This window comes from Lissotriton helveticus, chromosome 4_1 (genome assembly GCF_964261635.1).
Source record: "Lissotriton helveticus chromosome 4_1, aLisHel1.1, whole genome shotgun sequence".
In the NCBI taxonomy this organism is placed as follows: Eukaryota; Metazoa; Chordata; class Amphibia; order Caudata; family Salamandridae; genus Lissotriton; species Lissotriton helveticus.
The window spans coordinates 566,188,922-566,216,172 of record NC_136063.1 but is presented as its reverse complement, the minus strand read 5'-3'; the positions used below and the strand labels follow the sequence as shown (position 1 = coordinate 566,216,172).

At 41.7% G+C, this 27,251-nt stretch overlaps 1 protein-coding gene across 10 annotated transcripts in view; it reads right to left on the bottom strand.

The window, feature by feature from the left end:
- NCOA2 (nuclear receptor coactivator 2) overlaps window positions 1-27,251 on the bottom strand; it is a 1,089,938-nt gene that overhangs the window by 876,271 nt on the left and 186,416 nt on the right. The gene's annotated exons all lie outside the window — the stretch shown is intronic.

The window sequence follows — 27,251 nt, the reverse complement described above, 5'->3', positions numbered from 1 at the left end:
CATAATATGTCACGTATTATAAAACATGTTCGCAGAAACACATGGTTAACAGCAGTTGGTTGATGATGGCCCGATGCATTTCAGGACAATGGGTCCCTTCCTCGTGGGCCGCAGTATAGAACGACAAGAAACCAAAGCTTTACATTATATACTCATTAAATGCTTACATAAAGAAAATTCACATATGTCTATATAGAGCAAACACTAAAAGATCGAGGCAATCAAGGGAAAACACACAGGGGAATCTGTGACTAATAAGCTATCCATCATCTAATGAGATAACCTGGTGGCCATTTCCAAATGGTGTTATTGGCAAATCATTAGGGCTCAAACGTTCCAAAATGTCGAAGCTAGTGTGTTAGCTGTGACTAGTCAGTGGATGGTATGATAAAATGGTCCACTACGATAATAGTGCAAATAAAGTGACACGGAGGTATGAATGTGAAACAGTGAAAAACGGACAAAAGAGTACTGCCGACTCAAAACCAAGAAAACAGGCTATCAACTGAAAAAATTCCACAGTAATGGTGCATGCTCTGATGCAAATCATTGCATGCTGCATCGAAAGATGTTACGATGAAAAATGAGACACCAACCTGCAGTTAATGTAACATGATCAATTTCAATGCGGTCACGCGGATGATGCCAAATGTAGTAGCTCTACAATACAAAGCTACATCCCCAACTTTTACTCCCCAACTTTTACGCCTCACCAATTTCAAAACTCACCAGCCGCCACTGCTCCATTGTATTTTAAACTGTTACATTAACTGTGTTTTATGGCCAAGTGTGCCGAAATACAGTTTTATGAAACCTGGAGGAGAAGAATTATCTTTTTTTTGTTCTCCATTTTTGGGAATAGGTCTATATCTGGTGTTCCACAGCGTTTTAAGACTTGTTGTATGTTCCTTTGCTTTATCTCCCATTCGTGTGAGCTGCTGTTCTGTCTGCTGAGTTGGTCTGCTTCGGTGTTGTCTTTTCCTAGCAGGTGAATGTCTGTAAACTGATTCGCCTTGAATTGTCCCATTTGCATATTTCCTGTGCTAGTTTGCTTAGGATTTTGTTCCTCCCTGTTAGTTGAGGTAAAACCTTGTCATGGTATTGTCCGTCTGGATCAATACTGTCTTCTGTCTTAGTGCCAGGAACACTCTAGGAAGCTGAGGTGCTTTATGGGGTCTGCATCGTTCTATTGATCCCCTAATCTCAGGTTTCCTGAATGTGCTCCCCAACCCTTGTGGGACGCATCCGTTGTGATGCTCACTGAGGGAGTTGGTGATTTCAAAGGTCTGCCTAGTGTTATGTTTTTGGATGCCCACCATAGTATAGCCATCTGAATCTTTTCTGCTACAAACACTAGATCCTCTCAACTCCCTGTGGTTTGTGACCAACTGTTGCATAGTCACTCCTGCAGAGGGCAAATGTGGAATTTGGCAAATGGAGAATGCATGATGCTATCATGCCCTTGAGTTTCATGACTGTTCTCACTGTTAGAGATTGATTCTTCTTGTAGAGGCGAGTTTGCCGTTTGATAGCTTGTATTCTCCTTTGGGTTGGGTATATCTGTGCAACCTTGGAGTTTAATCTTGCTCCTAAGGTTTTTTCTTGCTCCGGTTTGGTTGATGACTTTTTGTGGTTTATTGAAAAACCTGATTCTTGCAGATGTGTGATCCCCTGATTAACGTGTGTGTGTGTAACATCTTTGCTTTGAATCTGAAATCACCAGCCAGTCAGCTAGGAAGGAATAAACTTGGATTCCTTGCTTTCTCCAAGATGCTGCTACCGCTGCTAGGCACTTTGTGAAGACTCTTGGTGCCGATGTGCAGATAGGTGTCTTCTAGATCTATTGTTGTAATGAAATCCCCTTTTTGTAGCTGTGGGATAACTTCCTGTAATGTTGCCATCTTGAAATGCTGCGTGCAAATGAATTTGCTTATGAATCTGAGATCTAAGATAGGCCTTAGTGTGGGATCCTGCTTTGGTACTAAGAAGTAAGGCGAGTAGTTTCTTTAGTTCTGTTCCCTCTTTGGTACCCTCGCTATTGCTTGTTTTTGTAAGAGTTCCTGTATTTCCTGTTTTACTTGTAGGAGTTCTGTCCTTTGGAACCTCTTCTTCCTTGCCGATTTGGTGGGGTTTGTTTGGTAGTTCTATACAATAGCCATGGCGTACCGCATATAAAATCCAGCTGTCTGTGGTAATGTTTTCCCATCGAAGTAGGTGATGCTCTATTTTGCCTCCCATCGGTGTTGTGTGTGTGTGTGTAGAGGGGGGGGCGGAGGGGGGGTGTTCCCATGTGGGCAAGTCAGCTGCTCTCTTGATGAGGCTGTTGTAGACGGCTATGTCGTCTGGTGGCCTAGTCTTAGAGGGATAGCTACATACCTCTGCTTCTGGGCTTCGAGGTCGTTCCATTCTTACATGAAAGTTCCAGAGGTTCCTCCTCTTCTGGAGCGTCGAGTTAGTCTTCGATGTCCTGTTCGTGAGGTTTGGGGTTTGCTGGAGCTTCAAGGTTATCCTCCTCCTCTTCATCTGCGGTAGCGGTAGCAGAGCGTTTCACTGGGATTCTGAATTCCTTCAGCGCCTCGTCGAACTCCTTTCGTTAAAGTAGTGCCGCCATTTCTGCGTCCAGGTGTGTTTTCTTTTTCTCCAGCTCGAGGGCCCTTTTGCCGGATGAAGCAGGGGAGATCTCTTCTTGGGTATGGTGGATTGTGCCATCGAAGGTATGGTTTTTCCCTTTGCAGCCTCTCATTTGGCACCTGTCTTATTCGATTTTGACGATCTTCCCTCATCGGTATCCCTAGGGTGGGATCCATGGGTTTCTTTCGGTCGCAGCTGACCCTTGGTAATCATTTTCTTCGATGCCTGGGCTGCCTTTTGCACCTTCTTTTTGGGCCATTGGTATCCAAACGGGTGAGTTTTCGTCTCTACATTCTCTGTCGTCTTTTTTGCGGTACACATACTCGTGGCATCCACTTCGAGGAGCTCTACATATGACCCACACACTCCCAGAGTGTCAATTCTGCAGGCACTACATGGTCGTCCTAAATGATTGAGGCCCCAAAACCCTCAGCGATGTCTGTTGTTTCTGACTTTGGAGCATGGCTGCGTAATGGTCCTCCCTCCGATTGAGAGTCTTCGACACGAAAACCGCTCAGACCTCGCAGTCCTTAGCCTTGTGATTCCGGCAGAGGTTATAAACTTAGTGTGGATCGTGTTGTGCAAGTTTGGGCAAAATTTGAAAGGAGTATTTTCCATGGCCCCTACCTTGCTTTATTCTGATCTGTGTCGGAGGTCTTTTCTCCCTCTCCAGTGTCTTCTCAATCGATGGTTTTCCCTCTCAAATTCCTTGATGTTTGGGGGTATTTCGTCCAACAACTTCAGAGTGTCTCCCTTTGCTTCCAGAACTAACGACGGAAAAAAGAATCAGAAAAAGACTACCATGCACAGGAACTACTGGGGTTCCTTCTGACGTCATACAAGGGATGGACCTTGCACCAAATGGTGGTCGACGATGACAAAAAAAACAAGCATTTACAATGCAATGGTTTCGCCTTTGGAAAAGTAATATAACTGTCACACAAAATTTACACTGGTCACAAGATTGTTTATACCAGCCACAATGTTTGTTACTCAAGCTGCTAGATGTGTCTTTCAAATGTAAAACCGAGCTGTAACTGCTTCACAGTTTTTATGGTTGCTGCCTCTATAAATATGTTCTAAGAATTCTAGTCTGAAGATTTTGAGTTGCGCCTCAAAGTTTGTTGTGTTCATAACAATGCATGTACTTGTTGCGAAGCGCTTTATTTCCTAAGTCGGGAGTTTTTAACCTGTGTTCCGCTGACCACCGGGGATCTCCTGTGCGCGCAGACACCCGCGCGGTAACCCGAGCACCTCACAGGGCTGGGCGGCTGTCAGAGCGGCTGCGGCACCTTCAGGGTCCCGGTCACCCTCAAATCCCGAGCCTGCTGGAGAGGGCGTAGCGACCCACTGCTCCGTCCCGGGACCCCTCCCGGGCCGGCTAGCACAGGAGCGCGAGGCTAATGCCGGACAGTGACAGCGGCCCTTTGAGGGTCCTTCGGCCGGCCTCAACTCGTGTGACTGCTGAAGATGGAGAGGGACTCGGGAGTGACTGGACACCTTCCTCCCTAGCCGGAGGAATAACGCACGGGTGCTCCATGCGGGGCAGCGGTCCGAGAGGGGGCCCTCATTGAGGGTCGGTCCCGCAGTCCTCAACTCCTGTGCCTGCTGAGGGGACAGACGCCTCTCACTGTCCCACCACAGTTCCAACCGCAGGGCTGGGGTCCCGGTCACCCCGCCTCTGCTCCGACTCCGAGGCTCTAACTAGCAAATAAAGATTATATAGAGACGACCTGAGCGTATAAGCTTTCAAAGTCATACTGGCCCCTAATTAGACCAACTGAGACTTTACGAGGAAGCCACAGTTTGTTATCTCTCGGGTCTGACCTAATACGCTGGGGCTCGGTGCGAATTATTTCTCGACTACTAAATTGTGAGACTAAAAACGCATTTTGTTGTATCTGCAGACCCCCGACTCCTGCTATCAAACTTTACGTCAATGTTGCCTGATCCCTCCAAAGTATTTGACTGTAACTAACCCCAACCTTTCTGCTCAGGGTGGAGAGAAGGGAAAGAACCGCCTCCTGGCAACGTTGACCGACTGACAACGATGCGAACTCGTCTGTTCCGGGTTCAGTACGTGAGCTATTTTATTATCCTGCGCCAGCACAGGTCCCTAACATCTCTTTTCCAGTGCAGGGTCCCCGGCGGCATGTCATCCCACCGGAGAGCGAGAGGCGCCTTTCGCGGCACTCCAGAACATCCCTAAACTACCATTGCCACAATCTGAATGAACCTTCTAAAAGCATGTTGAGTAGAAGTGGGTATAGTCGCTGCTAACGTCTCTGGTGAGAGAGGTCACTACGTTGATTTAAAACTGCATTATGCAGTGCTTATAAAAAAGTAAGATAGGAGCAATGTCGTAGCAAAGCTGCACTGCAGTGGCCCTAAGGCAAGCAAGGAAATTAGACATCCCAAAACCCTGGTTTGATGGTAAAAAAAACAAGCAGCTACGAGGACACAGGGGGCGGGAGAGGAGACGGGAGGAGGGCGGGAGAGGACACGAACGGCGGGAGGGGGGCGGGAGAGGACACGGACGGCGGGAGGGGGCGGGAGAGGACACGGACGGCGGGAAACGTGCACAGGACAGCGAGGGGGGCGGGAGAGGACACGGACGGCGGGAGGGGGCGGGAGAGGACACGGACGGCGGGAAACGTGCACAGGACAGCGAGGGGGGCGGAAAGGCACACGGAGGGGGCGGGAATGGACAGCGCATCTGAATTCACTTTCAGTGAAAGGGGAGGGAACGGGAAAAAACGTAACTCCGCCCTGGGAAAAAATCTCGGGAACGCCCCCGAATCTGGTCCGGCCTTGACGGACAGATCCGGCACCCAATGGCTAGCCTCCATTTATGGAGCTAGCCAATGAGAGCCGGGGGACGTTCCCGAAGTGCTTAGTGTCGACATAGGATTTCACCTGCGCTGAAAGGCTGCGCAGCAGCCTTCGGCAGGCGAAACCCAAAAAGGAAAAAAAAACCCAGATAATTCTGGACCCAACCACTAGATGGCGGAATAATGCAAAGCATGTGCATCCAAAAAAGGATTCATGCTGCAAAAATTATATTATTCAAGCGAAGGTCAGAATAACCAGAAAGTATTATGATCCGTGCTGGAGATTTCAACCTAAAAAACGATGCGAAGAAAGTTGATGAAAAATTAAATGACCTCCCTGAAATGAATAGCCCAAATGCAATATTCCCCTACGGTACTTAATTCAAATTAATCTAGTCATGAGTGTGATTGACTGGTAGAAATGGATTAATGAACCAAAACAGCTCTGCAGTAGAAACTTTCCACTTCAGGTCTCATCTCTACCCTATTGATTATGTGTTTGTCCCTCATGCCGTTTTAAAAATTCTTTTACGATTTTTATGTAATGAACCATGAAGGTAGTGATCACTTAGTATTACAGGGTAAACTGTTTTTTAAGAAAGTAACAATAAATAAGGCATAAATATTAGAAATAGATTTTACCAGAAGACTAAAAAAAACGACATGGCCAAAGGCAACATCAGGTCATTGCTGAACTCAAATTGACTGTTAAATAATGTAGTACCTTCTTTTCACACATGGATAAAGTATTTTGATTTGCATCTCTATAACTGACAGTATGCTTGAATGCTTACCAATACCAGCAAGTATAATTAATTAGTAAGACAAGCAACAATCAATTTCCCAAGACATTGAAGGAGTTGTTTGATCAACAATGCACAAACCATGGGGACGGATCTAGCCAGAACATGAACTGCAGAATATGAACACTTGCAAAGATGCACCCGTGCCAGCAGAAGCCTGGGAGGGGACTACAGAGGTGGAGCAGGGGAAGGAGGGGTAGATGGCATTCATAATTTCCATTTTAGTATACACGACAGTGCACGTTTTAACCAATGTTGGTTTGCATTTGGATTCTCAAATACAAAGATACTTTAAAAAATGAATCAAATAAAAACAGTGCAGAGAACATAAGACATCATTTTAGAAAAGGCAGCATTTGTATAGTAAAGGCTCAAGGGTATTTTATTTAGAACACATATATGGACTGAAAAGACAGTTTAAGATTCTTGTAATAAACACAATAATTTGTATAATGAATAATGGAATTAAATGTTGGAGGTATTAAAGATGGGGGCCAGAAAAAGAATGCGGGCATTGATAAACAATACATTTGATGTAAATGGTGTTGCACAATCCCAATGATAACTGAAGAATATGTTTTACATTTATGCAATTTTGTGGTTCCCCCCTCTTCCAACGTTTTTGCATACAATGTACTAATATATCATAGTTTATTTTCATCAAAACGTAGAAAGAAATAGATTTAAAATGAAGTAGAGCTGCTAGTCCAGATAATATACCAGCTATCATTATAAAATCAAATATTGTTTAGAGAGTAAAACCCTCCAGCTCTTTTTCGAATGGATAGCAAAAACGGGAAATAACCCTGGATTCTGGAGAAGTTGTATTATCAAAACATTATTAATGGAAGCTGATAATACTGCAAATTATAAGCTACAAAGCCTTTTATATGAAAATGAGAAAATCTTTACTAAGATCCTACCTATCCTGTTGGTGGGAGGATTCCGGGTAGTCCATTCTACAACCAGCCACTGCTTTGCTTTATAGGCAAATGTAGAGAAGTTTATTGAGATCAACAGATGCTGTATATTTGTTTTGTGATCTTCTGCACTACTTTGGATACGGTAGTTAGAGGGGAAAGTATGGGGCAAGTTGGTAGCTATTAACATTTTTATCTGAGCCCTGCATACCTCGAATTGGTTAAGTGTCGAAATGGGCACTTCAGTTTGTCTTACTAAATAGAATTTGTAAGAGATTGTGGGGGCAATTAATAAACTGTGTTTAATGTACGCTGATCACCTTTTTTTTATTTCAACAGGTTTTATTTATTTAATACAAGAACATATTAGCAATTCTGTTACAGGGTTAGCATAGATTGTGCAAGTGAAGCTTGTACATCAGTATATTGAGACATTATGACACATTTGTTTAGCTAAACCCACATGACGATAGTTAGAGAAAAAGAGAGAGAGGCAGGCAAGGCAGAAAAGGGAGAGACACAAACCTTTTTAACAGGAATATACACCTAAAGGTCTCCAAAAGCAACTTGATGCAAGATAAATATGGAAACAAATAAAGGGGAAGTTTTTGGGAAAAAGTATGCTTGGCTTCTAGATAATACAAAAGTGAAGAAAGCTAAAATATATAAATATCTAGGGCTGTACTTTTACAAAAAGTTCAAATAAAACAAACAAATTAATTATTTTAAAACAAGAACACTACTGTAGTCAAGCTCCATAGATCTATTTAAGTCCATGAACGGGAGGACTCTCACTTGCACCTCTTTTGAATGCATTTTTGCACAAAATGTAATCTTTAGCACCTTATGGATCAGAAATTCTTTGTTTGAAAACATATATATTTTTTAAATCTTCCAAAAGGGTCAACGGTGCATAATATTTGCTGAAAAATTAATTTAAAGCCCTGGTCACCTACAGCTGGAATACATCTTTTAAAATTGTTAAATACATTTTCACTAGATGGCAGTCCAAATAAATTATCCCAGATTTGCTGGCTTGAGGAACACTACATAGTGAGCATAAATGGTCAAAGGGCCCGTCTTAAGTATTGAAATGCTCTTACAAATATTATTTATCCTCAGGAGGCTTTGAATGTTGGGATCCTTATCCAGCTAAACAGATTTTACAAGACACTGTCTGTACAAAACGATATTTACTGGTCCCAAAAATAATTGAAAAATTTGGATAAATCTGACAATTTTTCTATTTGTAAGATTTGTCAAACCGCCATGGGATTTTAAAATAGAGGTTTTACTGTAATCTTTTAATGGGAATCTCTTGTTTAGTTTAAAAAAAAAAAAGCAAGAATAATGGAAGATTTTGTGTTGTATTTCAAAAAGGCAAAGGGCACTGCTACTCGGGTTACATTTGATTGTCCACTGGTTTTACATCGGTGTCATAACATTTTAAATAACATTTTAAATGCCGCTCACTTTATGTCCAATATTTGATTTGTAGATGTTACTGTTGGTTTGGGTTGATTTCTAAAAGCTCAGAGGAACTCAGATAATTATACATTTGAACTGAATTTCCTGTGATAATGAATTCAGTAAATGTTTGTTGGTTTCAAGGACAATTGTCTTAATGAACATATTTTAGATCCATATAAAATTTATATGTTTAGCTATTACTATGTGGGAGCAATGGGTGATCTAGCATGGATAATTGTATTTTGGATGTTAAGGACAGTGTCTAGGACCTTACCAAATTAAGGCCTTGATCAGTAATACAATAGTCAACAAGTAACACGCTATACCATGGGGACGTTTTTAGTTGGAATAGTGTTAAGTTGGGGAGAGGCCTTAAGTGTTGCGCAAGAGCATAGCAGTGGTTTTGTCTTAGGTCACTGGGCCTAGGCATAGAATGCCGACGAAAGAAAATAGAGACATACACATGCACTTTCCCCTGTAAATATTGGGGTGCCTTTTTTTAACGGGGTTGCAAAAAGGATACACCCATGAGAGATGGAGGTGAATCTGACGGCATGCCACAGATCTCGGCAGTTGGAACAGATACTCTATATGATTCCCCAAGAGCAATAAGTGATGGACCCCAGGTAAGCAATGTACACAGCAAGCCATTCTATATGACAACTATATTGGAGTAAATAAAGAAGAGATGAGTAAACCTCAGGAAGGGCACAGCAACTGTGGACGCAGGCAGCACTTTGTGTTTACAAACTATCTATTTTCACAAGCATCAATCATCGTGGGTACATAGGAGATAGGAGATAGGACCATCCTACTAATTAAAAGAAAATGTGAATTGTCAACTGTTCTGTCATCAAGGATAGAACTCATGATGTAAATGTGGTTATTGGTTATGCCTTTTTTTTTGCACAGTGCACCAATAATGTCTAGTTTTCAAACAATTTCAAGTTTCAGTTTACAGCTAAATTGTCATTAACTGTATTTTAAGGGAATGCCTGCTATTCAGAAATAAATATATGTTACTTTGATATGAGCAAAGTTAACTACTACTTTTTAAAAGCACAGTTTTCATCTCTAAATTTCTGGGATTGTATAATCATTATGCTGTTTATTGGAGCACAGACCCTCCCAGAGGTCCTTATATGTACATCATAAACCACAAAAATTAAATTAAGAAAAGCTAAAAATGTAAAATGGTTGAGTGGTCGATGGATCTTGCATCTTTGTTTGCTGTATTTCTGCATTATTCATTTGTGGTTGTGGTGTAATGTGCTATGCTTTTTTGTGGTGTTGCATAGCACTGTATTGTTTAGGTGTTGTGTTGTAGTGGCGTGCTGTGCTATGGCAGTGTTCTTTAATGTACTAGATTATTTTGTTTTGTTATTGTGAGGTATGCTTTCGCCTTTGTTATGCACGGTTATGATGTCACATATCACATCATACATGGCATGTTCTATGACATCATTGGAAAAATCATGGATGACAACTGTGCATGGCAAAGGCGCAATTTATAGTTACTGTGGTTAGGTCTTTTAAACTTGAGTTTAAAATATTATGTTTTTACTGATGTTTTCACCCAACTAGAACTTCACTGCAACCTTATTTCAGATATATATATATATATATATATATATATATATATATATATATATATATATATATATATATATATATATATATATATATATATATATTCCACAACACCAGTTCTCACATCCGTAGAACCTCTCCAAACAAGCGCACTCTGAGCCATACACGGTGTCCAAGCGTAATTTCGATGTATTTCGTCGTTTCTGCACAGCAGTTGACAAACGCGTTTCGGCGTTGCCACCTTCGTCAGTGTCAACTAGACCTTTTGAATTACGTGTTTAAATAAAGATGTGCTATACAATTCATGAACATAGAAAGTGACTCGTGATTTAAACAAAATAAACAATGAGCTTCGGCGCGGCAGCCATATTGTAATGCTCTCTATTACGAACATTCAATACCTTTGTTACCAGTGCTTCAAGTTGCGCAAAACTGCAAGTGATATTCAACGCTAACATGATAACTGAGTATAAGCATTTCGTATTCAGCATTTGTAAACATTTGAAAGCGTATATCACTAAATGCGCTGTTGTTCATTCCTGGATTAGCCTCTGGTAATTCCATTCATTCCTTAGGCTTCAACCTTGCATTTTATGCGCTCAATTTATTACCTGTTCCGCACGGTTTATGGCCGCCACACCAATATTACACCCTGAATGGGCTTTTTAAATGTGCAGCTAGCCTCATTTATAAATACATATTTACATTCAAATTTCGTTACATATTTTATTGGACATACTGCCCTCAATGGGCGTTATCAAGTGCTGTAAAAACACAATGTGCAGAATTCAAAATACTCAGGATAAAGCATCTCTCTGGTGTAAAATTACAGTTTCAAGAGTTCAAAGATCCTGTTGTTGGTATTACATTAAATACAAGTTCTTTAATAGTACATCCCCATAACCATTAATCTAGAACTTCTAGACTCCTTGCTGTGAGCTAGCCTATATGAACCCACATTTCTTCCTCGTTATTCAGCCCTTTTGGAATTTTAGTTTGCAACGTTATAATGTACTTAGATTCAAGAGGGCGTAGTTTTCTCACATGATCTCCTCTCTCCGATTTTACAACTTGATCTAAGCAGAAGAATGTGAGGAGACTACTGTTGCTGTCATGTTCCATCTCGAAATGACGGGCAACTGGGTAGTTGTGGTCCTTGTTGTTTATTGCCCTAAGGTGTACTAGGACTATTTTTTATGAGGAACATCCATTACAACGCGATTGTTACACCGCGCTACCATTACAACGCGGGCAATACAACGCAAGTCGTTACCACGACTTGCACTGGAGGGCGCTCTAGGCTAAGGAATAGTAGATTTACTATTCCAACACCTTCCCTACTGTACGTAGGCTGGTGTTGGAATAGTAAATTTTACTATTCCTAAGTCCAGCACCATACAGCGCAAGTCGTAACGACTTGCGTTGTAGAGCCCGCGTTGTAATGGTAGTGCGGTGTAACAACCGCGTTGTATTGACATACAACCCTTTTTTTCGTGGGATGAATAGTGCTTCCCACATACTGTTTCTCACAGGGGCACACTAGACAGTAGACCGTATAGTCTGAGTTGCAATTCAAGAGCTTGGTAATCCGGGTTCTTGCCTTTTTCCCTGGTATAGCGTAATCCTTTACCCCATGACTGTTTCTACACGCTTTACACTTCATACAGGGAAAAAAAACGTTATTTTTTTTTATTTCAAAAGTTTTTATTGGAAATTTCAGGGTTTTGTAGCATACAAATCAGAGGTTGCAATGTACATATAACCAATACATGTAACTATACATCATTCAAAAAGAGGATATGATGTGAATTTATCAGAGAAAGGCATTATGTCCCACGATGGTGTTCATGTCGTTCGGGACGGTCACGAGGGTAATGTGGCAATCAGCCATGAAGCCTTTCTAGGCAGGGCTCCTGAGAGGATAGAGATCAATAGGAAGTGGAAAGGAACGGAGTAGATAGGGGGAAGAAGAAGAGAGTAGAAAGCGAGAGCAAAGGATAGAGGTAAGATGCAAGATGTAAGATGTGATATGATAGATGGATGGGACACCACGATGCGGCATAGCAGTTCAGGTTATGGGTATTCACGGAGGTTTATGGGTTTTGAAGTAGATATCCAGTGAGTTCCAAAGTTTCCTTTGTGAGGGTCGCCCTGGTGTGTTTTGTAGAGAGAAGTTATCCTCGTAGGTTAATCACCCAGTTTAGCCAACAGACATAGCTTGCCTTTTTGGTGTCTTTCCAATTGTTTAGAACGACTTTCACAGCTGCCGTGAGGAGGAGGTCTAGGAGGGCCCTGTCTATTTCTGGGATTTGGGTTTCCTTTGTAAAGCCGAAAACAAGATAGGGAAGTTCTTTGGCAGGTGAGATATTAAATACTTTGTGGATGAAGTCAAATACCCTATCCCAAAACGTTGAGACGCAGTCGCATTGGAGGATGAGGTGGTCCAGATCTCCTTCTGCCCTCTTGCAGTTCCAGCAAAATGCGTCACGGCTGAGTTTGTGTGCGTATAGGCGAGCCGGCGTCCAGAAGACTTTATGCATGAGCCAGAACTTGGCTTGTGATAATGTAGGGCTTATTTTATGGCTCGTGCAAGATCTCCACGCCGTGGACCACTCCAGCTCTGAGATGGAGAAAGAGGCGAATGACGACCAGAACTGTGTTGTTTTGGTATTTAATGTGGATGATTGCGGGCTCAGTAATTTGTATAGCCTCGAGACTTGGTGACCAATTTTATTTAGGGAGGAGAGGAGTGATGGAAGAGCCGGTGTTTGGATGTCAATCCCGCTTTTGTAAGGGCCGTTTTAACTTTAAGGAATATGTAAAAGTCGGAACTATCTATCCCAAAATTCGATTGGATTTTTGTAAAGGGCAGAGGGTAGCCATTATCATAGAGTTGGTGGGGGAAAATAATTTCCTTCTTGATCCAGGTTGGGTTGAATAGTGGTTTACCTTTGTAAGTGATTGTGGGGTTTTCCAAATCACTTCACATCTAGATTTTCTTATTGATGAGTCTAGCAGTTTATCTACTCTTAGTAAAGCTATTTTGGTGTTGGTAAATATGGGCTTAGAGCATGGGATCTGACTCGCTTTCATTGATAGGATCGAGATGGGAGGAATGCCTTCCAGGAGCGCTTTTTCGATGTCTAGCCACACCGGCAAATAGTCCACTGGGGGGGACAGCCAATAGGATCCTTGTTTCGCTAAAAAGGCTATTTGATATCTCTTAAAGTCTGGGAGATTGACTCCACCAATGGATTTATCTAATTTCAGTTTTTGCAGGCTGATACAAGCTTTTTTCCCTTTCCAGATGAAATTGTTAATCATTTTATCTAATCTATTATGAAATTCTTGGGACAGCATCAAGGGGAGCATGGTAATTAAGTAATTTACTAGCGGTGTAATCATCATCTTGATGGTCTTTAGCCTGCCCCACCAAGTGATGAAGCGGGGTGACCATCCGTCTAGGTGAGATTTTATTTTTTCTAGAGTGAGTTTTTCATTGTGCTGTAGGGTCTCTATGATGGAGCTTCCAAATTCTATACCTAGATATTTGATGTGATTGTTTTGCCAGACTAAGCTTGATGTGCCTAAAGATTCCTTATTAGTGAATATGTTGAGGGGTTTTACTTCAGAATTATCGCGATTCAGTTTGTAGCCTGAATGCTTAGAGTAGGATTCTATAGAGTTCATCAGTGCGGCTATAGAGGTATCAGGATTCTCAGTGACTATCAGGATATCGTCCGTGTAAGCAGCAATTTTAATACTTTTATCGCCGAAGGTGATGCCACTAATATCTACATTCTGCTGTATGTCGCGGAGGAGAGGTTCCAACGCCAGAAGGAATAGAGCGGGAGATAAGGGGCAACCCTGTCTAGTTCCTTGTTCAAGAAGGAATGGTTCTGATAGCGTACTGTTAATGGCAATTCTAGCCGAAGGGGAGGCATATAATGACATGACCATATCAATAAAAGTATCACCCATGTTGAATATGTGCATGCATTGACGAAGAAAGGGCCACGACACCCTATCAAACGCCTTCTCCGCGTCCAGGGTGATTGCTACTGCGGGGGCATTCGAGATTTTCGACTTCTCCAGCACATGGCATAGGAGTCTCTTATTGTTGTTAGAAAGGCGGTGTTTCAGGAACCCCACCTGTGAGTTATTTATTAAGGAGGGTAGAACGGCGTTTACTCTGCATGCTAGAGCCTTCGCGTAAATCTTGCAGTCCAAATTTATGAGGGATATCGGCCTATAATTCTTAGGAAGTAAAGGGTCCTTCCCATCTTTAGGTATCACTATTATTGTTGCTTCACTCATCGTGGGGGTGGTTCTGTTTGATAGTGAAAAGAATTGGAACAATTTGAGGAGTCGTGGGTTAAGTTGTTCCTCAAAGGTCTTATAAAAGTTGGCCATGAAGCCGTCAGGCCCCGGAGCTTTATTGTTCTTCAGTGTTTTAACGGCGGAAGAAATTTCTGCTATAGTCAGTGGGGCCCCAAGTTTGGCTTTGTCAGGGTCGGATAAACGTGGGAGTTAAATTGAGTTTAGATAATTGTCACATTCTTCCATGTTGAATTGGTTGTTATTTTTTATAAAGATCCTCGTAAAAGGACTGGAATGTGTGGAGAATGTCTTTCTGTTTGGTTTTGGTGGTATTGGACTGGTCCCTAATAGATGTTATATGGAATTGCTTCCTTTTGTGTTTAAGATAGGAAGCAAGTAGTTTCCCTGCTTTGTTACCCTCACATAGCCTTAAGGCCTTGAATGTATTAATCCATACTCCTGCCCTTTTACTAAGGATGGCGTTGTATTTATATTTCAAATTAGTCAAACGGTCGATGGTAGCTTTATTGTTCAGGCCAAGGGAGTGTTGCATCTCTAGCTGCTTGATTGTTTTCCCTAAGGAGTCCAGTTCGGAATTTAATTCTTTATTCATACCAGTCCTGATACCTATCAGCGTACCCCTTAATGTGGCCTTAAATGCGTCCCATACTAAGGCGGGATCTGTTTCCGCCTGTGAGTTTATCTGGAAGTATTCTTCTATGCATTGTTCTATGCTTTTCTTGTTCTCTGGCATTGATAATATCTCATCGTTGAAGCGCCATCGTCTGGGGGGGATAAGTGAATATGAGCCTGCCAATTTCATATGGATACCTGCATGGTCCGACACCAATATGGGGGCTATATCAGTCTAGTCGATGAGGTGTGTATGTGAGTCGGATATCAATAGATAATCTACTCTTGAATAAGAGTTGTGAGGAGGGGAATCGAAAGTATAGTCACGGCCATCCGGGTGTTGGAGGTGCCACGAGTCATGTAGGTGGAACTTAGCACACATTCGCTTCAATGCCTCATGTGCGCGTGGGGGGTGGTATGTACTCTTGGATTGCCTGTCTAACAAGGGATCTAATGTAGATTAAGATCCCCCCCTAACCACTAGGAGCTCATCTTGTGGAATATTTTCAAATTCTTTCGATACATATTCCCAGAATTCAGGCAGGTCAGTATTAGGGCCATAGATATTTGCCACATAGATATGGTCCTCGTCTCTATGTAGATGTGCAATACTCAGTCTACCCTGGGAGTCTACCGAATGTGATATCAGGGCTAAGTTAGATTTTTTAGCAACCAGGGTGATCACCCCTCTTTTCTTTTGAGTCGCAGGGGAGCAAAGTGTCAGTGAGATCCAGTTTTGTTTAAGGTTGCCAGCATCAATCTGGGATAATTTGGTTTCCTGCATGAGAATTATATCCCCTTTAGTTTTGGCCAAGTAATCCAAAAACATTTTGCGCTTGACTGGGTGATTAAGCCCCTTAACGTTTAGCGAAACAATATGTAGAGAAGCTGCTAAATTCTTATCTGAAGCCATGGATATAGGTTCGGTTTAGTGTGATGGTAGGTCGTAACGTGCATTTCCGCACACATAGGTATGCTGCATTTTATAAATACTACAATAGACAGCGCTGGACGCCGAAGAAGGACCTGGAATACGTGGCACACATCGTGGTGGTAGAGAGTAGTTAGTAAGTAAGAGGTAGCTATGAAGGTGTGAGAGGAGAAAAAGGAAAGGAAGAAGAGTAAAGAATAGGTAAGATATAGTACATAGCAGAGATGCTCCTGAAGCATCCGTCTTTACAACCCTACAGCCCCCCACCCCCCCTAACTGAGTTAGCCCCCCCCTTACTCCCCCCTCCCCCGTCGGAATTCCCCCCCCAAACCCCCCTCCCCTCCCTCCCTCCCCCAAACTCGAACTGAAGAGCTGCGACAGCAGTGCTGTCGACGCTCGCACAGGGACATATGTGATAACATTCTGATAGCATTTTGTGTGAAAACATTTTGGTAACGTTTTGTTAACATTAATAGATGAAGCATCTTTTGTGTACGGTCAACTTATACCATTAACTTAGAACATTAGACTCGCCGAAGGATAGGCGACGTAACATCTTAATTGAAGAAAATTAATTAAGTAATCAGAGAACTTCTGATTTAAAGATCCCCTCATTTTTGCGTACGGCAAATATAACTGATGCCAACAATTCTGGTCATGTATAGGTACATTTAGGCATTTAGGGAACTTGCAGAAGGTAGAGACTTTTATATGCAAGCAGTATAGCGTATATCTACATGCAACAATATAGTGTATGTCGCTTGCCTGAGGATAAGTGAAACAACTACACAGTAAATTAACCTCACAGTAAATTAACCTCACATCAAAATTATCAGTGGGAAGCACGAGCCAGTTGAGCACTGCAGGTAGTGCATTGTAGTGCTGGGACCCTCTCGTAAGAGGAGCAGGTCAATAGACTTATAGCTTATAACTTGGGCATAGAATAAGTGAGGTGAAGGATTGTCTCAGACCATATTACAGAGTTCGATCACTGAGGCTAAGTCCAGCCTCTGAAAAGTCAGTGAGAGACTTAGGTCAGGACGTTAAAACTGGAGTAGCAGACCGCCTGTGTTCACATATCCTAGCTCAGCAGTTAGACATACCTGTTGAAAGATCGCGGATGATGGTAGCTAGAGATAGTCCTAACTGCCTTTTTCTTGAGCATCTGTTTTTCTTTTATTAGATTGACCCCCAGACGTGTCCATTTCTTGTTGTGGTTTGACACTTAGGTAGCATGATAAGTCATGCGGATTAGTGAAGAGGTGAGAACGACCATGGTCTGAGATCTTGAATTTCGCCGGGCCTGCAAAAGAGAACTGAATATCTTTCGCCCTTAGTTTTTCGCAAAGCGATAGGAAGCCTTTACCTATTTCCACCGTTTCTCTGGAGTAATCTTGGATAAATGTGATTGTTACCTTCCCAGATGATGTGGTTTTTTCTAGCATACCTTAGGATGTCTTCCGTGTGTTGGAACCTAAGTGGTTTGCATATGAGAGGTCGAGAGCCTCTCGACGTGCGATGTAGGAACCTTTAATGGGCATCGTTTTTGTAAGTACAGTTGCCCTGAAGAAATGAAAATTTTGTTATTAAGACAAAACGTGGTTAGCTCAATGAGCATTTGATTGTGCTTGCGATATTTCAACGGTCTCTTTTCTAGAAAGAAACTCATGGCTTGTAGGCCCTTCTCATGATTTATAGATGTGTAAAGGCTGGTAATGTCCAGAGTTGTTAACAGCATATCCGGTTCCCATCTGGTACCCTCAATGATGCGTAAAAAGCCTTTTGTATCACCTAGATATGATTTTAGGTCTTTAACCATGGGAGAGATAAAATGATCAATGTATATAGAGGCATTCTCCAGCAGGCTATTTTTTTACGATACAATGGGTCTTCCTGGTGCCCATACTTTACTTTTACATACTTTGGGTAAGTGATAAAATGTTGCCAGTTCCGGATGCTCACATCTGAGAAAAATCCAGTGTTCCTGGTCTAGTGTCCCCTCATCTCTCCATATCACGATTAATTCCTAAAAGTCCGATATACTGTTCAGATATTGTTGCCTGTTAATGGGAATGTAATGTTCCTTCATCTTCAATTGGGATAGTGCTTCGTCATCATATTGTGTTCTTTGGAGGATCACCACGTTTCCCCCTTTGTCTGAGGGCTTTATGATTATTATCTCATCCTCCTTGAGTTTCCCAATGGCTTCCCAATGTTGGTTGGTTAAATTCCTCCTTTTATAATTGAATCTCTCTTTCTGTAGGTTCTTCAATTATTCTATGACAACCTATTGAAAGGCATCAATAGCATCATACGGTGTCCTTGGAATTACCCTTGACTTTGTTTTTGGGTTACTTTTGCATCCTCTTTGTGCAATGCCAGTGTCTTCCAGCATCTGAGTTGCATTGGTTTCCAGATTATCTTGATCACCCTCTAATTAATGTAATATTTGGATGGTTTGCAAATCTGTTCCTTTTAGTTGATCAAAGAACTCTTTCTTCAGGCAATTGAGTTGTTCCTTTTCTAGGATGCAATTGATGTATTTTCATAAGTTTGATCTTACAAATAAATGTATATAAATCGATACGCGTTTGCGTGTAGTTAAATGCTGGGGTGGGGCAAAATGTGAGGTCCAATTGTAGTACTGTCAGTTCGGTTTCTGTCAGAATCCTGTCCGACAGATTAATTACAGTTTGTTTTCTCTCATTTAGTTCCATCGTCTGTCCCCCCTCCCGTTTGCTGCGTGTTATGACTGGTGTGGAACGTTCCATTTCTACTTTTTTTGCCCCTCCTCGTCTTCTTCCTCTTATTTCTGGTGGATCAGTTCGCTGGGCCGGTCGCTGTCTCAAGCCGCTCACCAACTCGTATTCTAGAAAAAAAGTGGTTGGTTGGCTTCTTCCCCCGGTCGCAATGTCGCTTAATACTTGTTCCCCTTCAGAAACTTCTACCTCTGATTCCGAGGTGCTTGGTGGAGTTTGTGTTCGCTTCTTGCCAGATCTCAATTCTTTCCTGGGGCATCATATTTTTTGACGAACGTCAGTATATGCCCATTTTCATAATCCCTTTTGTCACGTAAAAACTTTGTTTGTTTTCTAGATTTTATTGTTGCTTCATAATCAATGAGGCATTTCTTCATTGACTGACGTAATTCCTCACGTTTTTTCGTCTTTCTCACCACTGATTTTCTTTTTAATCTCTTTAATCTCTTATTGCAATTTGACTCTATCACTCCATGCGTACTTAATTAAAAATTGTAGCATTCCTTTAGTAACCTCCGTTGTGTACTCCGCCCATTCCTGTAACAGTGCTGGGTCAAGATTCTCTTAGGAAGGAACTGAGTAGATGCGGAGTCCACGCGGGAGGTGGCCAACATCTTAATATTTCTGTAAACTGGTGGCTTCCCACCATTTATGGATCTCTTTTTCATATGACTTTTCCAGTGCAACATATAAACTTTGCAACGTTGTGGGAACACTTAGAGCTTTGTTCACTTTTACTTCCAGTTGCATCTCCTTTTTCATAAACAGCGCTGCTTCCTCTCTCTCAGTGTCTGAAAACATCATACTTTGCAGAACTCGACATTCACTTCTATGCTTGTGGCACTCAAATTTGCTCTACGCGGCTTGCCGGTTAAGATATAACGTTAATAAGCGCACTCACCGCTTTCGCGCAGCCCGGCTCCTCGGGTCACTAACTCCAGGGTCCTGGCTGCGTTTTCCACGGTGGCGCTTTCCAACAAATCTTCCGCCTTTCTTCAAACGCCGTAGTCGCCTTTACGGTTTGCTCCGGCGGGGCAGGCAGCAATTCTAATTCCCAACACACAGGTCCACCAGCCGTTACACCTCAGCGCCGCGGGTGCTTTCTCAGCACGCGGTGTAACGCGCAATTATAATCCACAGCACCAGTTCACATCTGTAGAACCTCTCCAAACGAGCGCACTCTGAGCCATACACGGTGTCCAAGCTTAATTTTGATTTATTTCGTCGTTTCTGCACAGCAGTTGACAAACGCATTTCGGCGGTGCCGCCTTTGTCAGTGTCAACTAGACTTTTTGAAATACGTGTTTAAATAAAGATGTGCTATACAATTCATGAACATAGAAAGTGACTTGTGATTTAAACAAAATAAACAATGAGCTTCAGCGCGGCGGCCATATTGTAATGCTCTCTATTACGAACATTCAATTCCTTTGTTACCAGTGCTTTCAAGTTGCGCAAAACTGAAAAATGCACCGAAAGCAATCTTTATGGTGGCGGTTCCTACCAATGCATTTATAAATGACAGCCTGTCAGGCAGTCATTGGTCGATCTGGCAGGTGGAGTATTCTTGGCCTCAGTCAACCCAATGGAGAATACTTAGTCTGCCATAAAAATCTGGCCCAAAGTCTGCTCCCAGCCGACAGGAGACTAAAAATGCTCCTTTCGTCTGGGAGCAGACTTGTGTACTGTTTCCTTGTCTGCCCCGATGCGGGCAGGGAAACTACACACATATTGCTCCCACCCTGGGGAAGTATGTAAAAAGCAGCTGATCCCTCTGGGCGGGAGCAATGAAGGCTCCCACACCAGGCAGGAGGGGTGGGGGGGCACCCCAGAGTCCCCACGGTCCTCAATGTGTTGGTTGGTCAGTACCCCAGGTGGGCATCTGCCTGCTGTGTAAATAGACCAGGGTGAATGAGGTCCCCAGGACCCAAGAATGCTCGGAGAGGGGAGCTGCACGACCCCTGCCCCTTTTTATTAATAAAACTACAGCCCCGGGGAATGGGCTCCCAGAGGCCTATGAAGGCTACCAAAGAGAACTATAACTCACACCCTCACCACGCGCTGCTAATTAACCTACATATTACATCACTCATGACATCTTCTATGACATCATTGATAATATCACTTTAAAATTTGCAATTAAATTATTGATGAGAAAACTTTGCATGGCTGGGATGCAAATTAAAGGTACCTTATGGCACGAGTTACAGTTACTTGAGATAGAATGTCTGTGATTTTTACAGTTGAAAACATCACATTGTACCTGATCACTTAACTAAAACGTTACTTTAACCTTTGGATAGATAGATAGATATATATATATATATACACACACACACACAAACACATATATATATATATATATATATATATATATATATATATATATATATTGCACACACACGGAGTTGGCGTGCTAAAGCCTCTTTGGACGGCGGGCTCACGACGGGGTACGCCAGCCCCTATAATTCCACACACTCCTGGTCGTGATTCCTTAGTTGAAAAACCAGAGTCGGAGCCCAATTGTTTTACGTTGCTGTCAGTTTATTGGCAGAACAAAACCCAACGCGTTTCAAGATCCACCGATCTCTTGCTCACGGGTGGGGCTATGCTGGTACTGACCTTCATTTAAAGAGACATGGTGTTTACAATTAGTGCACGTGTGTGTAGACATAAAGAAAATATCACATATGCTCAGTCTGTTCATTGTAAATCACGTTTCATGTAAACAATTATACCACTCCTCACAAAAATATGGGAATAGATAGGGAAGCCGAATATATTATTATTCAAACTCTATATACAATGGTTGTATTCCATGGGAAATTAATCCGTTTACCCAAATTAACCAGCGCGCTTGCGCAAACCACAATGTCCGGTTCTGTGTTATTGACACACGATCCCCGATTCTCATTCAATTATTATTTTGCCCCAGTGGGCCAAAGTTCATCAATTCACTCAATATTGGCTTCCAATGATGCCCAAGTGGGCAGTAGTATCTCCCATATCCTGTAAAGGAAAAAAGAAAACAAGACTGTAGCAATATTCTACGATATTTACATTTCAAATTTGTGCAAAAAGAAATTATCCTTGTTAAAAACAATTAAAAATTTAAATTCCAGATACCAAAAGAAGCAGCAGCCTATTCTACATACCAGAAACCGTATTCTATGTTTGGAGGTGAATGGCTAGCTCCTCACCCAAGTTGTGTCCATTGGGCTGCAAGGTATTGTACATTATAATGTATTTTGATTCCAACTTGCGTAGCTCTAGCCACCTATTCCCTCCCCTCTCATTAGGTTCAACGCTGTCCAATACACAAAATTTCATCAAATTTGAATTTTTGTTGTGTACCTGTGCAAAATGCCTCGCTACCGGGTACTGCTGATTCTCATTTCTTATTGCTCTCTGGTGCTCTAGAATTCTTAACTTTGCTTGTTTGGTAGTGCAGCCTATGTAAAAATTTTTACACGGGCACTCTAGAGCATATACCACATACTGTGTGGTGCAGCTGAGATGCTTGGTGATTGTATGGGCACTTCTGTCTTTGGATAATTGAATCGTTTTCCGAGTACAACTGTATTTGCAGGCTTTACATCTAAGACATGGAAAAAATCCTTGAATAGACTTAGTTTCCTTACTCTCCTTTATCAAAGTACTGCTCAGAGTATCCCTAAGGGATTTTGCTTTCCTGTACGTTAGTGAGGGAATATCGTGGATTGCCTCCTTAACATCATTATCCAATTTTAGTGTCTCCCAGTACTTGGTAAGGCTTTTACGAAGTTCCCATGATTGATTATTGTACGTCGTAACAAACCGTACCTTCTCATCCTTTTTATGTTCTTTAGGGATTAATAGATCTTTCCTGTCCATTGTATTGACCTTTGTCACTGCCTGTTGTATAATTTTATCACTGTACCCCCTCTCTGAGAATCGTTGTATCATGATCTCACTCTCTTCCTGAAAACCTTCGTCAGAACTACAGTTTCTTTTGGCCCTTATAAGTTCGCCCAAAGGAATGCTTCGTATCAGGCTTTGAGGGTGGCTACTTCCTGCATGTAGCAGACTATTTCCAGCCGTCAGTTTCCGAAATAGAGTACTTGTGAGTTTGCCCCCTTTGACTGTCAGTTTAACGTCTAAGAATTCCAATTGGTCTTTGCTGATCACACTTGTGAATTTAAGATTCAGAGAGTTATTGTTTAAATTTGATTCAAATTCGTGTATTTGGTCCAAAGTGCCATCCCAAACACAGAAAATATCGTCTATGTATCGTTTCCAGAGGATGACGTGGGCACTGTAGTGGGCGATCTTCCTCACCACTAGCTCCTCCCACCAGCCTAGATATAAACAAGCCAGGCTGGGGGAAAAACACGTGCCCATCGCCACCCACTTTGGACCAAATACACGAATTTGAATCAAATTTAAACAATAACTCTCTGAATCTTAAATTCACAAGTGTGATCAGCAAAGACCAATTGGAATTCTTAGACGTTAAACTGACAGTCAAAGGGGGCAAACTCACAAGTACTCTATTTCGGAAACTGACGGCTGGAAATAGTCTGCTACATGCAGGAAGTAGCCACCCTCAAAGCCTGATACGAAGCATTCCTTTGGGCGAACTTATAAGGGCCAAGAGAAACTGTAGTTCTGACGAAGGTTTTCAGGAAGAGAGTGAGATCATGATACAACGATTCTCAGAGAGGGGGTACAGTGATAAAATTATACAACAGGCAGTGACAAAGGTCAATACAATGGACAGGAAAGATCTATTAATCCCTAAAGAACATAAAAAGGATGAGAAGGTACGGTTTGTTACGACGTACAATAATCAATCATGGGAACTTCGTAAAAGCCTTACCAAGTACTGGGAGACACTAAAATTGGATAATGATGTTAAGGAGGCAATCCACGATATTCCCTCACTAACGTACAGGAAAGCAAAATCCCTTAGGGATACTCTGAGCAGTACTTTGATAAAGGAGAGTAAGGAAACTAAGTCTATTCAAGGATTTTTTCCATGTCTTAGATGTAAAGCCTGCAAATACAGTTGTACTCGGAAAACGATTCAATTATCCAAAGACAGAAGTGCCCATACAATCACCAAGCATCTCAGCTGCACCACACAGTATGTGGTATATGCTCTAGAGTGCCCGTGTAAAAATTTTTACATAGGCTGCACTACCAAACAAGCAAAGTTAAGAATTCTAGAGCACCAGAGAGCAATAAGAAATGAGAATCAGCAGTACCCGGTAGCGAGGCATTTTGCACAGGTACACAACAAAAATTCAAATTTGATGAAATTTTGTGTATTGGACAGCGTTGAACCTAATGAGAGGGGAGGGAATAGGTGGCTAGAGCTACGCAAGTTGGAATCAAAATACATTATAATGTACAATACCTTGCAGCCCAATGGACACAACTTGGGTGAGGAGCTAGCCATTCACCTCCAAACATAGAATACGGTTTCTGGTATGTAGAATAGGCTGCTGCTTCTTTTGGTATCTGGAATTTAAATTTTAAATTGTTTTTAACAAGGATAATTTCTTTTTGCACAAATTTGAAATGTAAATATCGTAGAATATTGCTACAGTCTTGTTTTCTTTTTTCCTTTACAGGATATGGGAGATACTACTGCCCACTTGGGCATCATTGGAAGCCAATATTGAGTGAATTGATGAACTTTGGCCCACTGGGGCAAAATAATAATTGAATGAGAATCGGGGATCGTGTGTCAATAACACAGAACCGGACATTGTGGTTTGCGCAAGCGCGCTGGTTAATTTGGGTAAACTGATTAATTTCCCATGGAATACAACCATTGTATATAGAGTTTGAATAATAATATATTCGGCTTCCCTATCTATTCCCATATTTTTGTGAGGAGTGGTATAATTGTTTACATGAAACGTGATTTACAATGAACAGACTGAGCATATGTGATATTTTCTTTATGTCTACACACACGTGCACTAATTGTAAACACCATGTCTCTTTAAATGAAGGTCAGTACCAGCATAGCCCCACCCGTGAGCAAGAGATCGGTGGATCTTGAAACGCGTTGGGTTTTGTTCTGCCAATAAACTGACAGCAACGTAAAACAATTGGGCTCCGACTCTGGTTTTTCAACTAAGGAATCACGACCAGGAGTGTGTGGAAATATATATATATATATATATATATATATATATATATATATATATATATATATATATAGATATATATATATATAGATATATATATATATAAACTAAACAGGAAAAATTTACTTCGTTATGTCATTTCTGCTCTCTGTGTATCTAACTAAGGTTTCTTCAATTATATCCATTAGCAATAAATATCACTGTTCATTTGAAGTTTACAATATAATTACCTACATCAAATATACTTAGATGGTTAACTATAGAAACAAAACTGTATTTCCAGTCTGGAAATTCATGAAGAAATGTATACAGTTCATGATTTTATTTTGATGTTTTTCACGTGGGAACACACTATTTGTGAGTGTTTATTTTATTGCCCGGTGAATTGGCAGAATATTTCTGATCTCCGGCAATGGTTGGCAGGGCCTACCTAATATTGGGCACCCTGTTGGGGCGAGATTAAATGGAGAAGGTCACCAAACCAACACTTCTCTCCAGCCTGATAGCCAAGACAGGAGCAAGCTGGGGAAGAGTGCAACAACATAACATTTTGCACTACTGTCCATTGTCAGCTATCCAGGGAGTTATTAAGCACTCTGGTCTTGTAAAGACCAATTTTGGATAGGAAGGCAGCATGTATATTTTTTACAATTCCTCCAAGTTAGCATTTTAATTACCAGGGACAGGTGGGAAAGGAGTGCTAAGGCATTGGGGGTTTGTGAAGCCCTGGCTCTTTGATTTAGCTTGGGGGCCTTGTTATTTTGACCCTTCGATAAGAGATCTCAGGAACACAGATCAGCTTACCCAGTTCTCAACCTATGTATTTTTCTAACTTTAAATGACAAAGGTAATGTGGTCAGCTTCATGAATCAAGACTGACAGTTTCCTACCAGTGATTGGTCAGACAAGGGGAAAATACATACAGCCAAAGCCAACTGAATTCAATTTTCCATTCAAGATTTTCGTTTGATAGATTAATGCCAATATGTCACAGAGTGTTACTGTTTTAGTTTTCTCAAAAGAAATACATGTAAGGAGCTTACAGCAAAACAAAAAGGGCCCCAAGTTGGCCAACCTCTAACTTACTTCCAAATTAGTGAGAATTATTTCCATAACTTTTTTGGTGTAGAGCAGAGGAACAAAATTCCTGCCCAACCAACTATCATACTGCCTCTAGTTCAATTGTAGAAATCATGTGCTGGGTGAATTGGTATTTGCTGAAAAAGGCTATTCACAAATGGTTCTGTCATTTGCTTTTTAAATTCTTCTGTAATATCCATCCCTTGCCCTGAGAAAAAACTACTTTTGGTCATAATAGGATACATTTATCCAAGCTGTCTTCAATCTAGAAAACTTCCAGCAGGTCTTGCAAGCTTAGAAAAAAATGAATTGATCAATATTGTGGAACATTGTGGACAAAATGCAAAAACATCCATCCTTCAGATACAAAAAGCACCAGGAGTCTGCTTCAGAAAGTTTACACTAGAGAATTAATGATTTGAATGGGGGATCGTTACAAGGATGAGCCTCAAGATGCACCTTGATAAATGTGTTACTATGCTAAAAATTATGAGAAACTTAGTCCCGATCCTACCTCAGGGTGCCCAAAAACCTGCAACAACTGCTTTTATCTCTTCCAGACTCGATATTCTTGTTCCATTTATCTGTGGCACCGACCCACAAGATCCTCTGGGGGTTTAAAAACATTTAAACTAGGGAAAAAGTAGGCAATAAAGTGGAAGGCACCTTCACAAGTAGCCACCAGACTGCATGGTTTTGAAATATAGTGAGATTTGTGGAAGATGGTCAGGTTATCAAAAAGGCCAGGCACAAAGTGCTGTTTCTTTCCAGGCAGGACCCCATATCATGGAGGATGGGGTGCATGGACACAAGGGAAAGGGTGGAGAGCCCAGAGGTTAACTGCGTCAGAGGGAGCAGATGGCTGTGGTGTAGAAGCAGCGAAAGAATATGCTATGAATATGCTACTTAAGTAATATAAATCAGATGCCTGCACAGCACAAATGTAAATGCAGGGTTTTGGAAAAATACATCTATGACCTTTAGCAGTGGCAGGGGTAAACTTGTATGCAGCCAGCATACCATAGTATAAGAAGGGGGGGGGGGGGGGGGGTTTACTCCACTGAGGCTAACAACTGTCACCTGCCCCTGTAAAGCCTATGCGTCAATCCATATAGCTGAACAATACAAAATGAGTATTTCCCT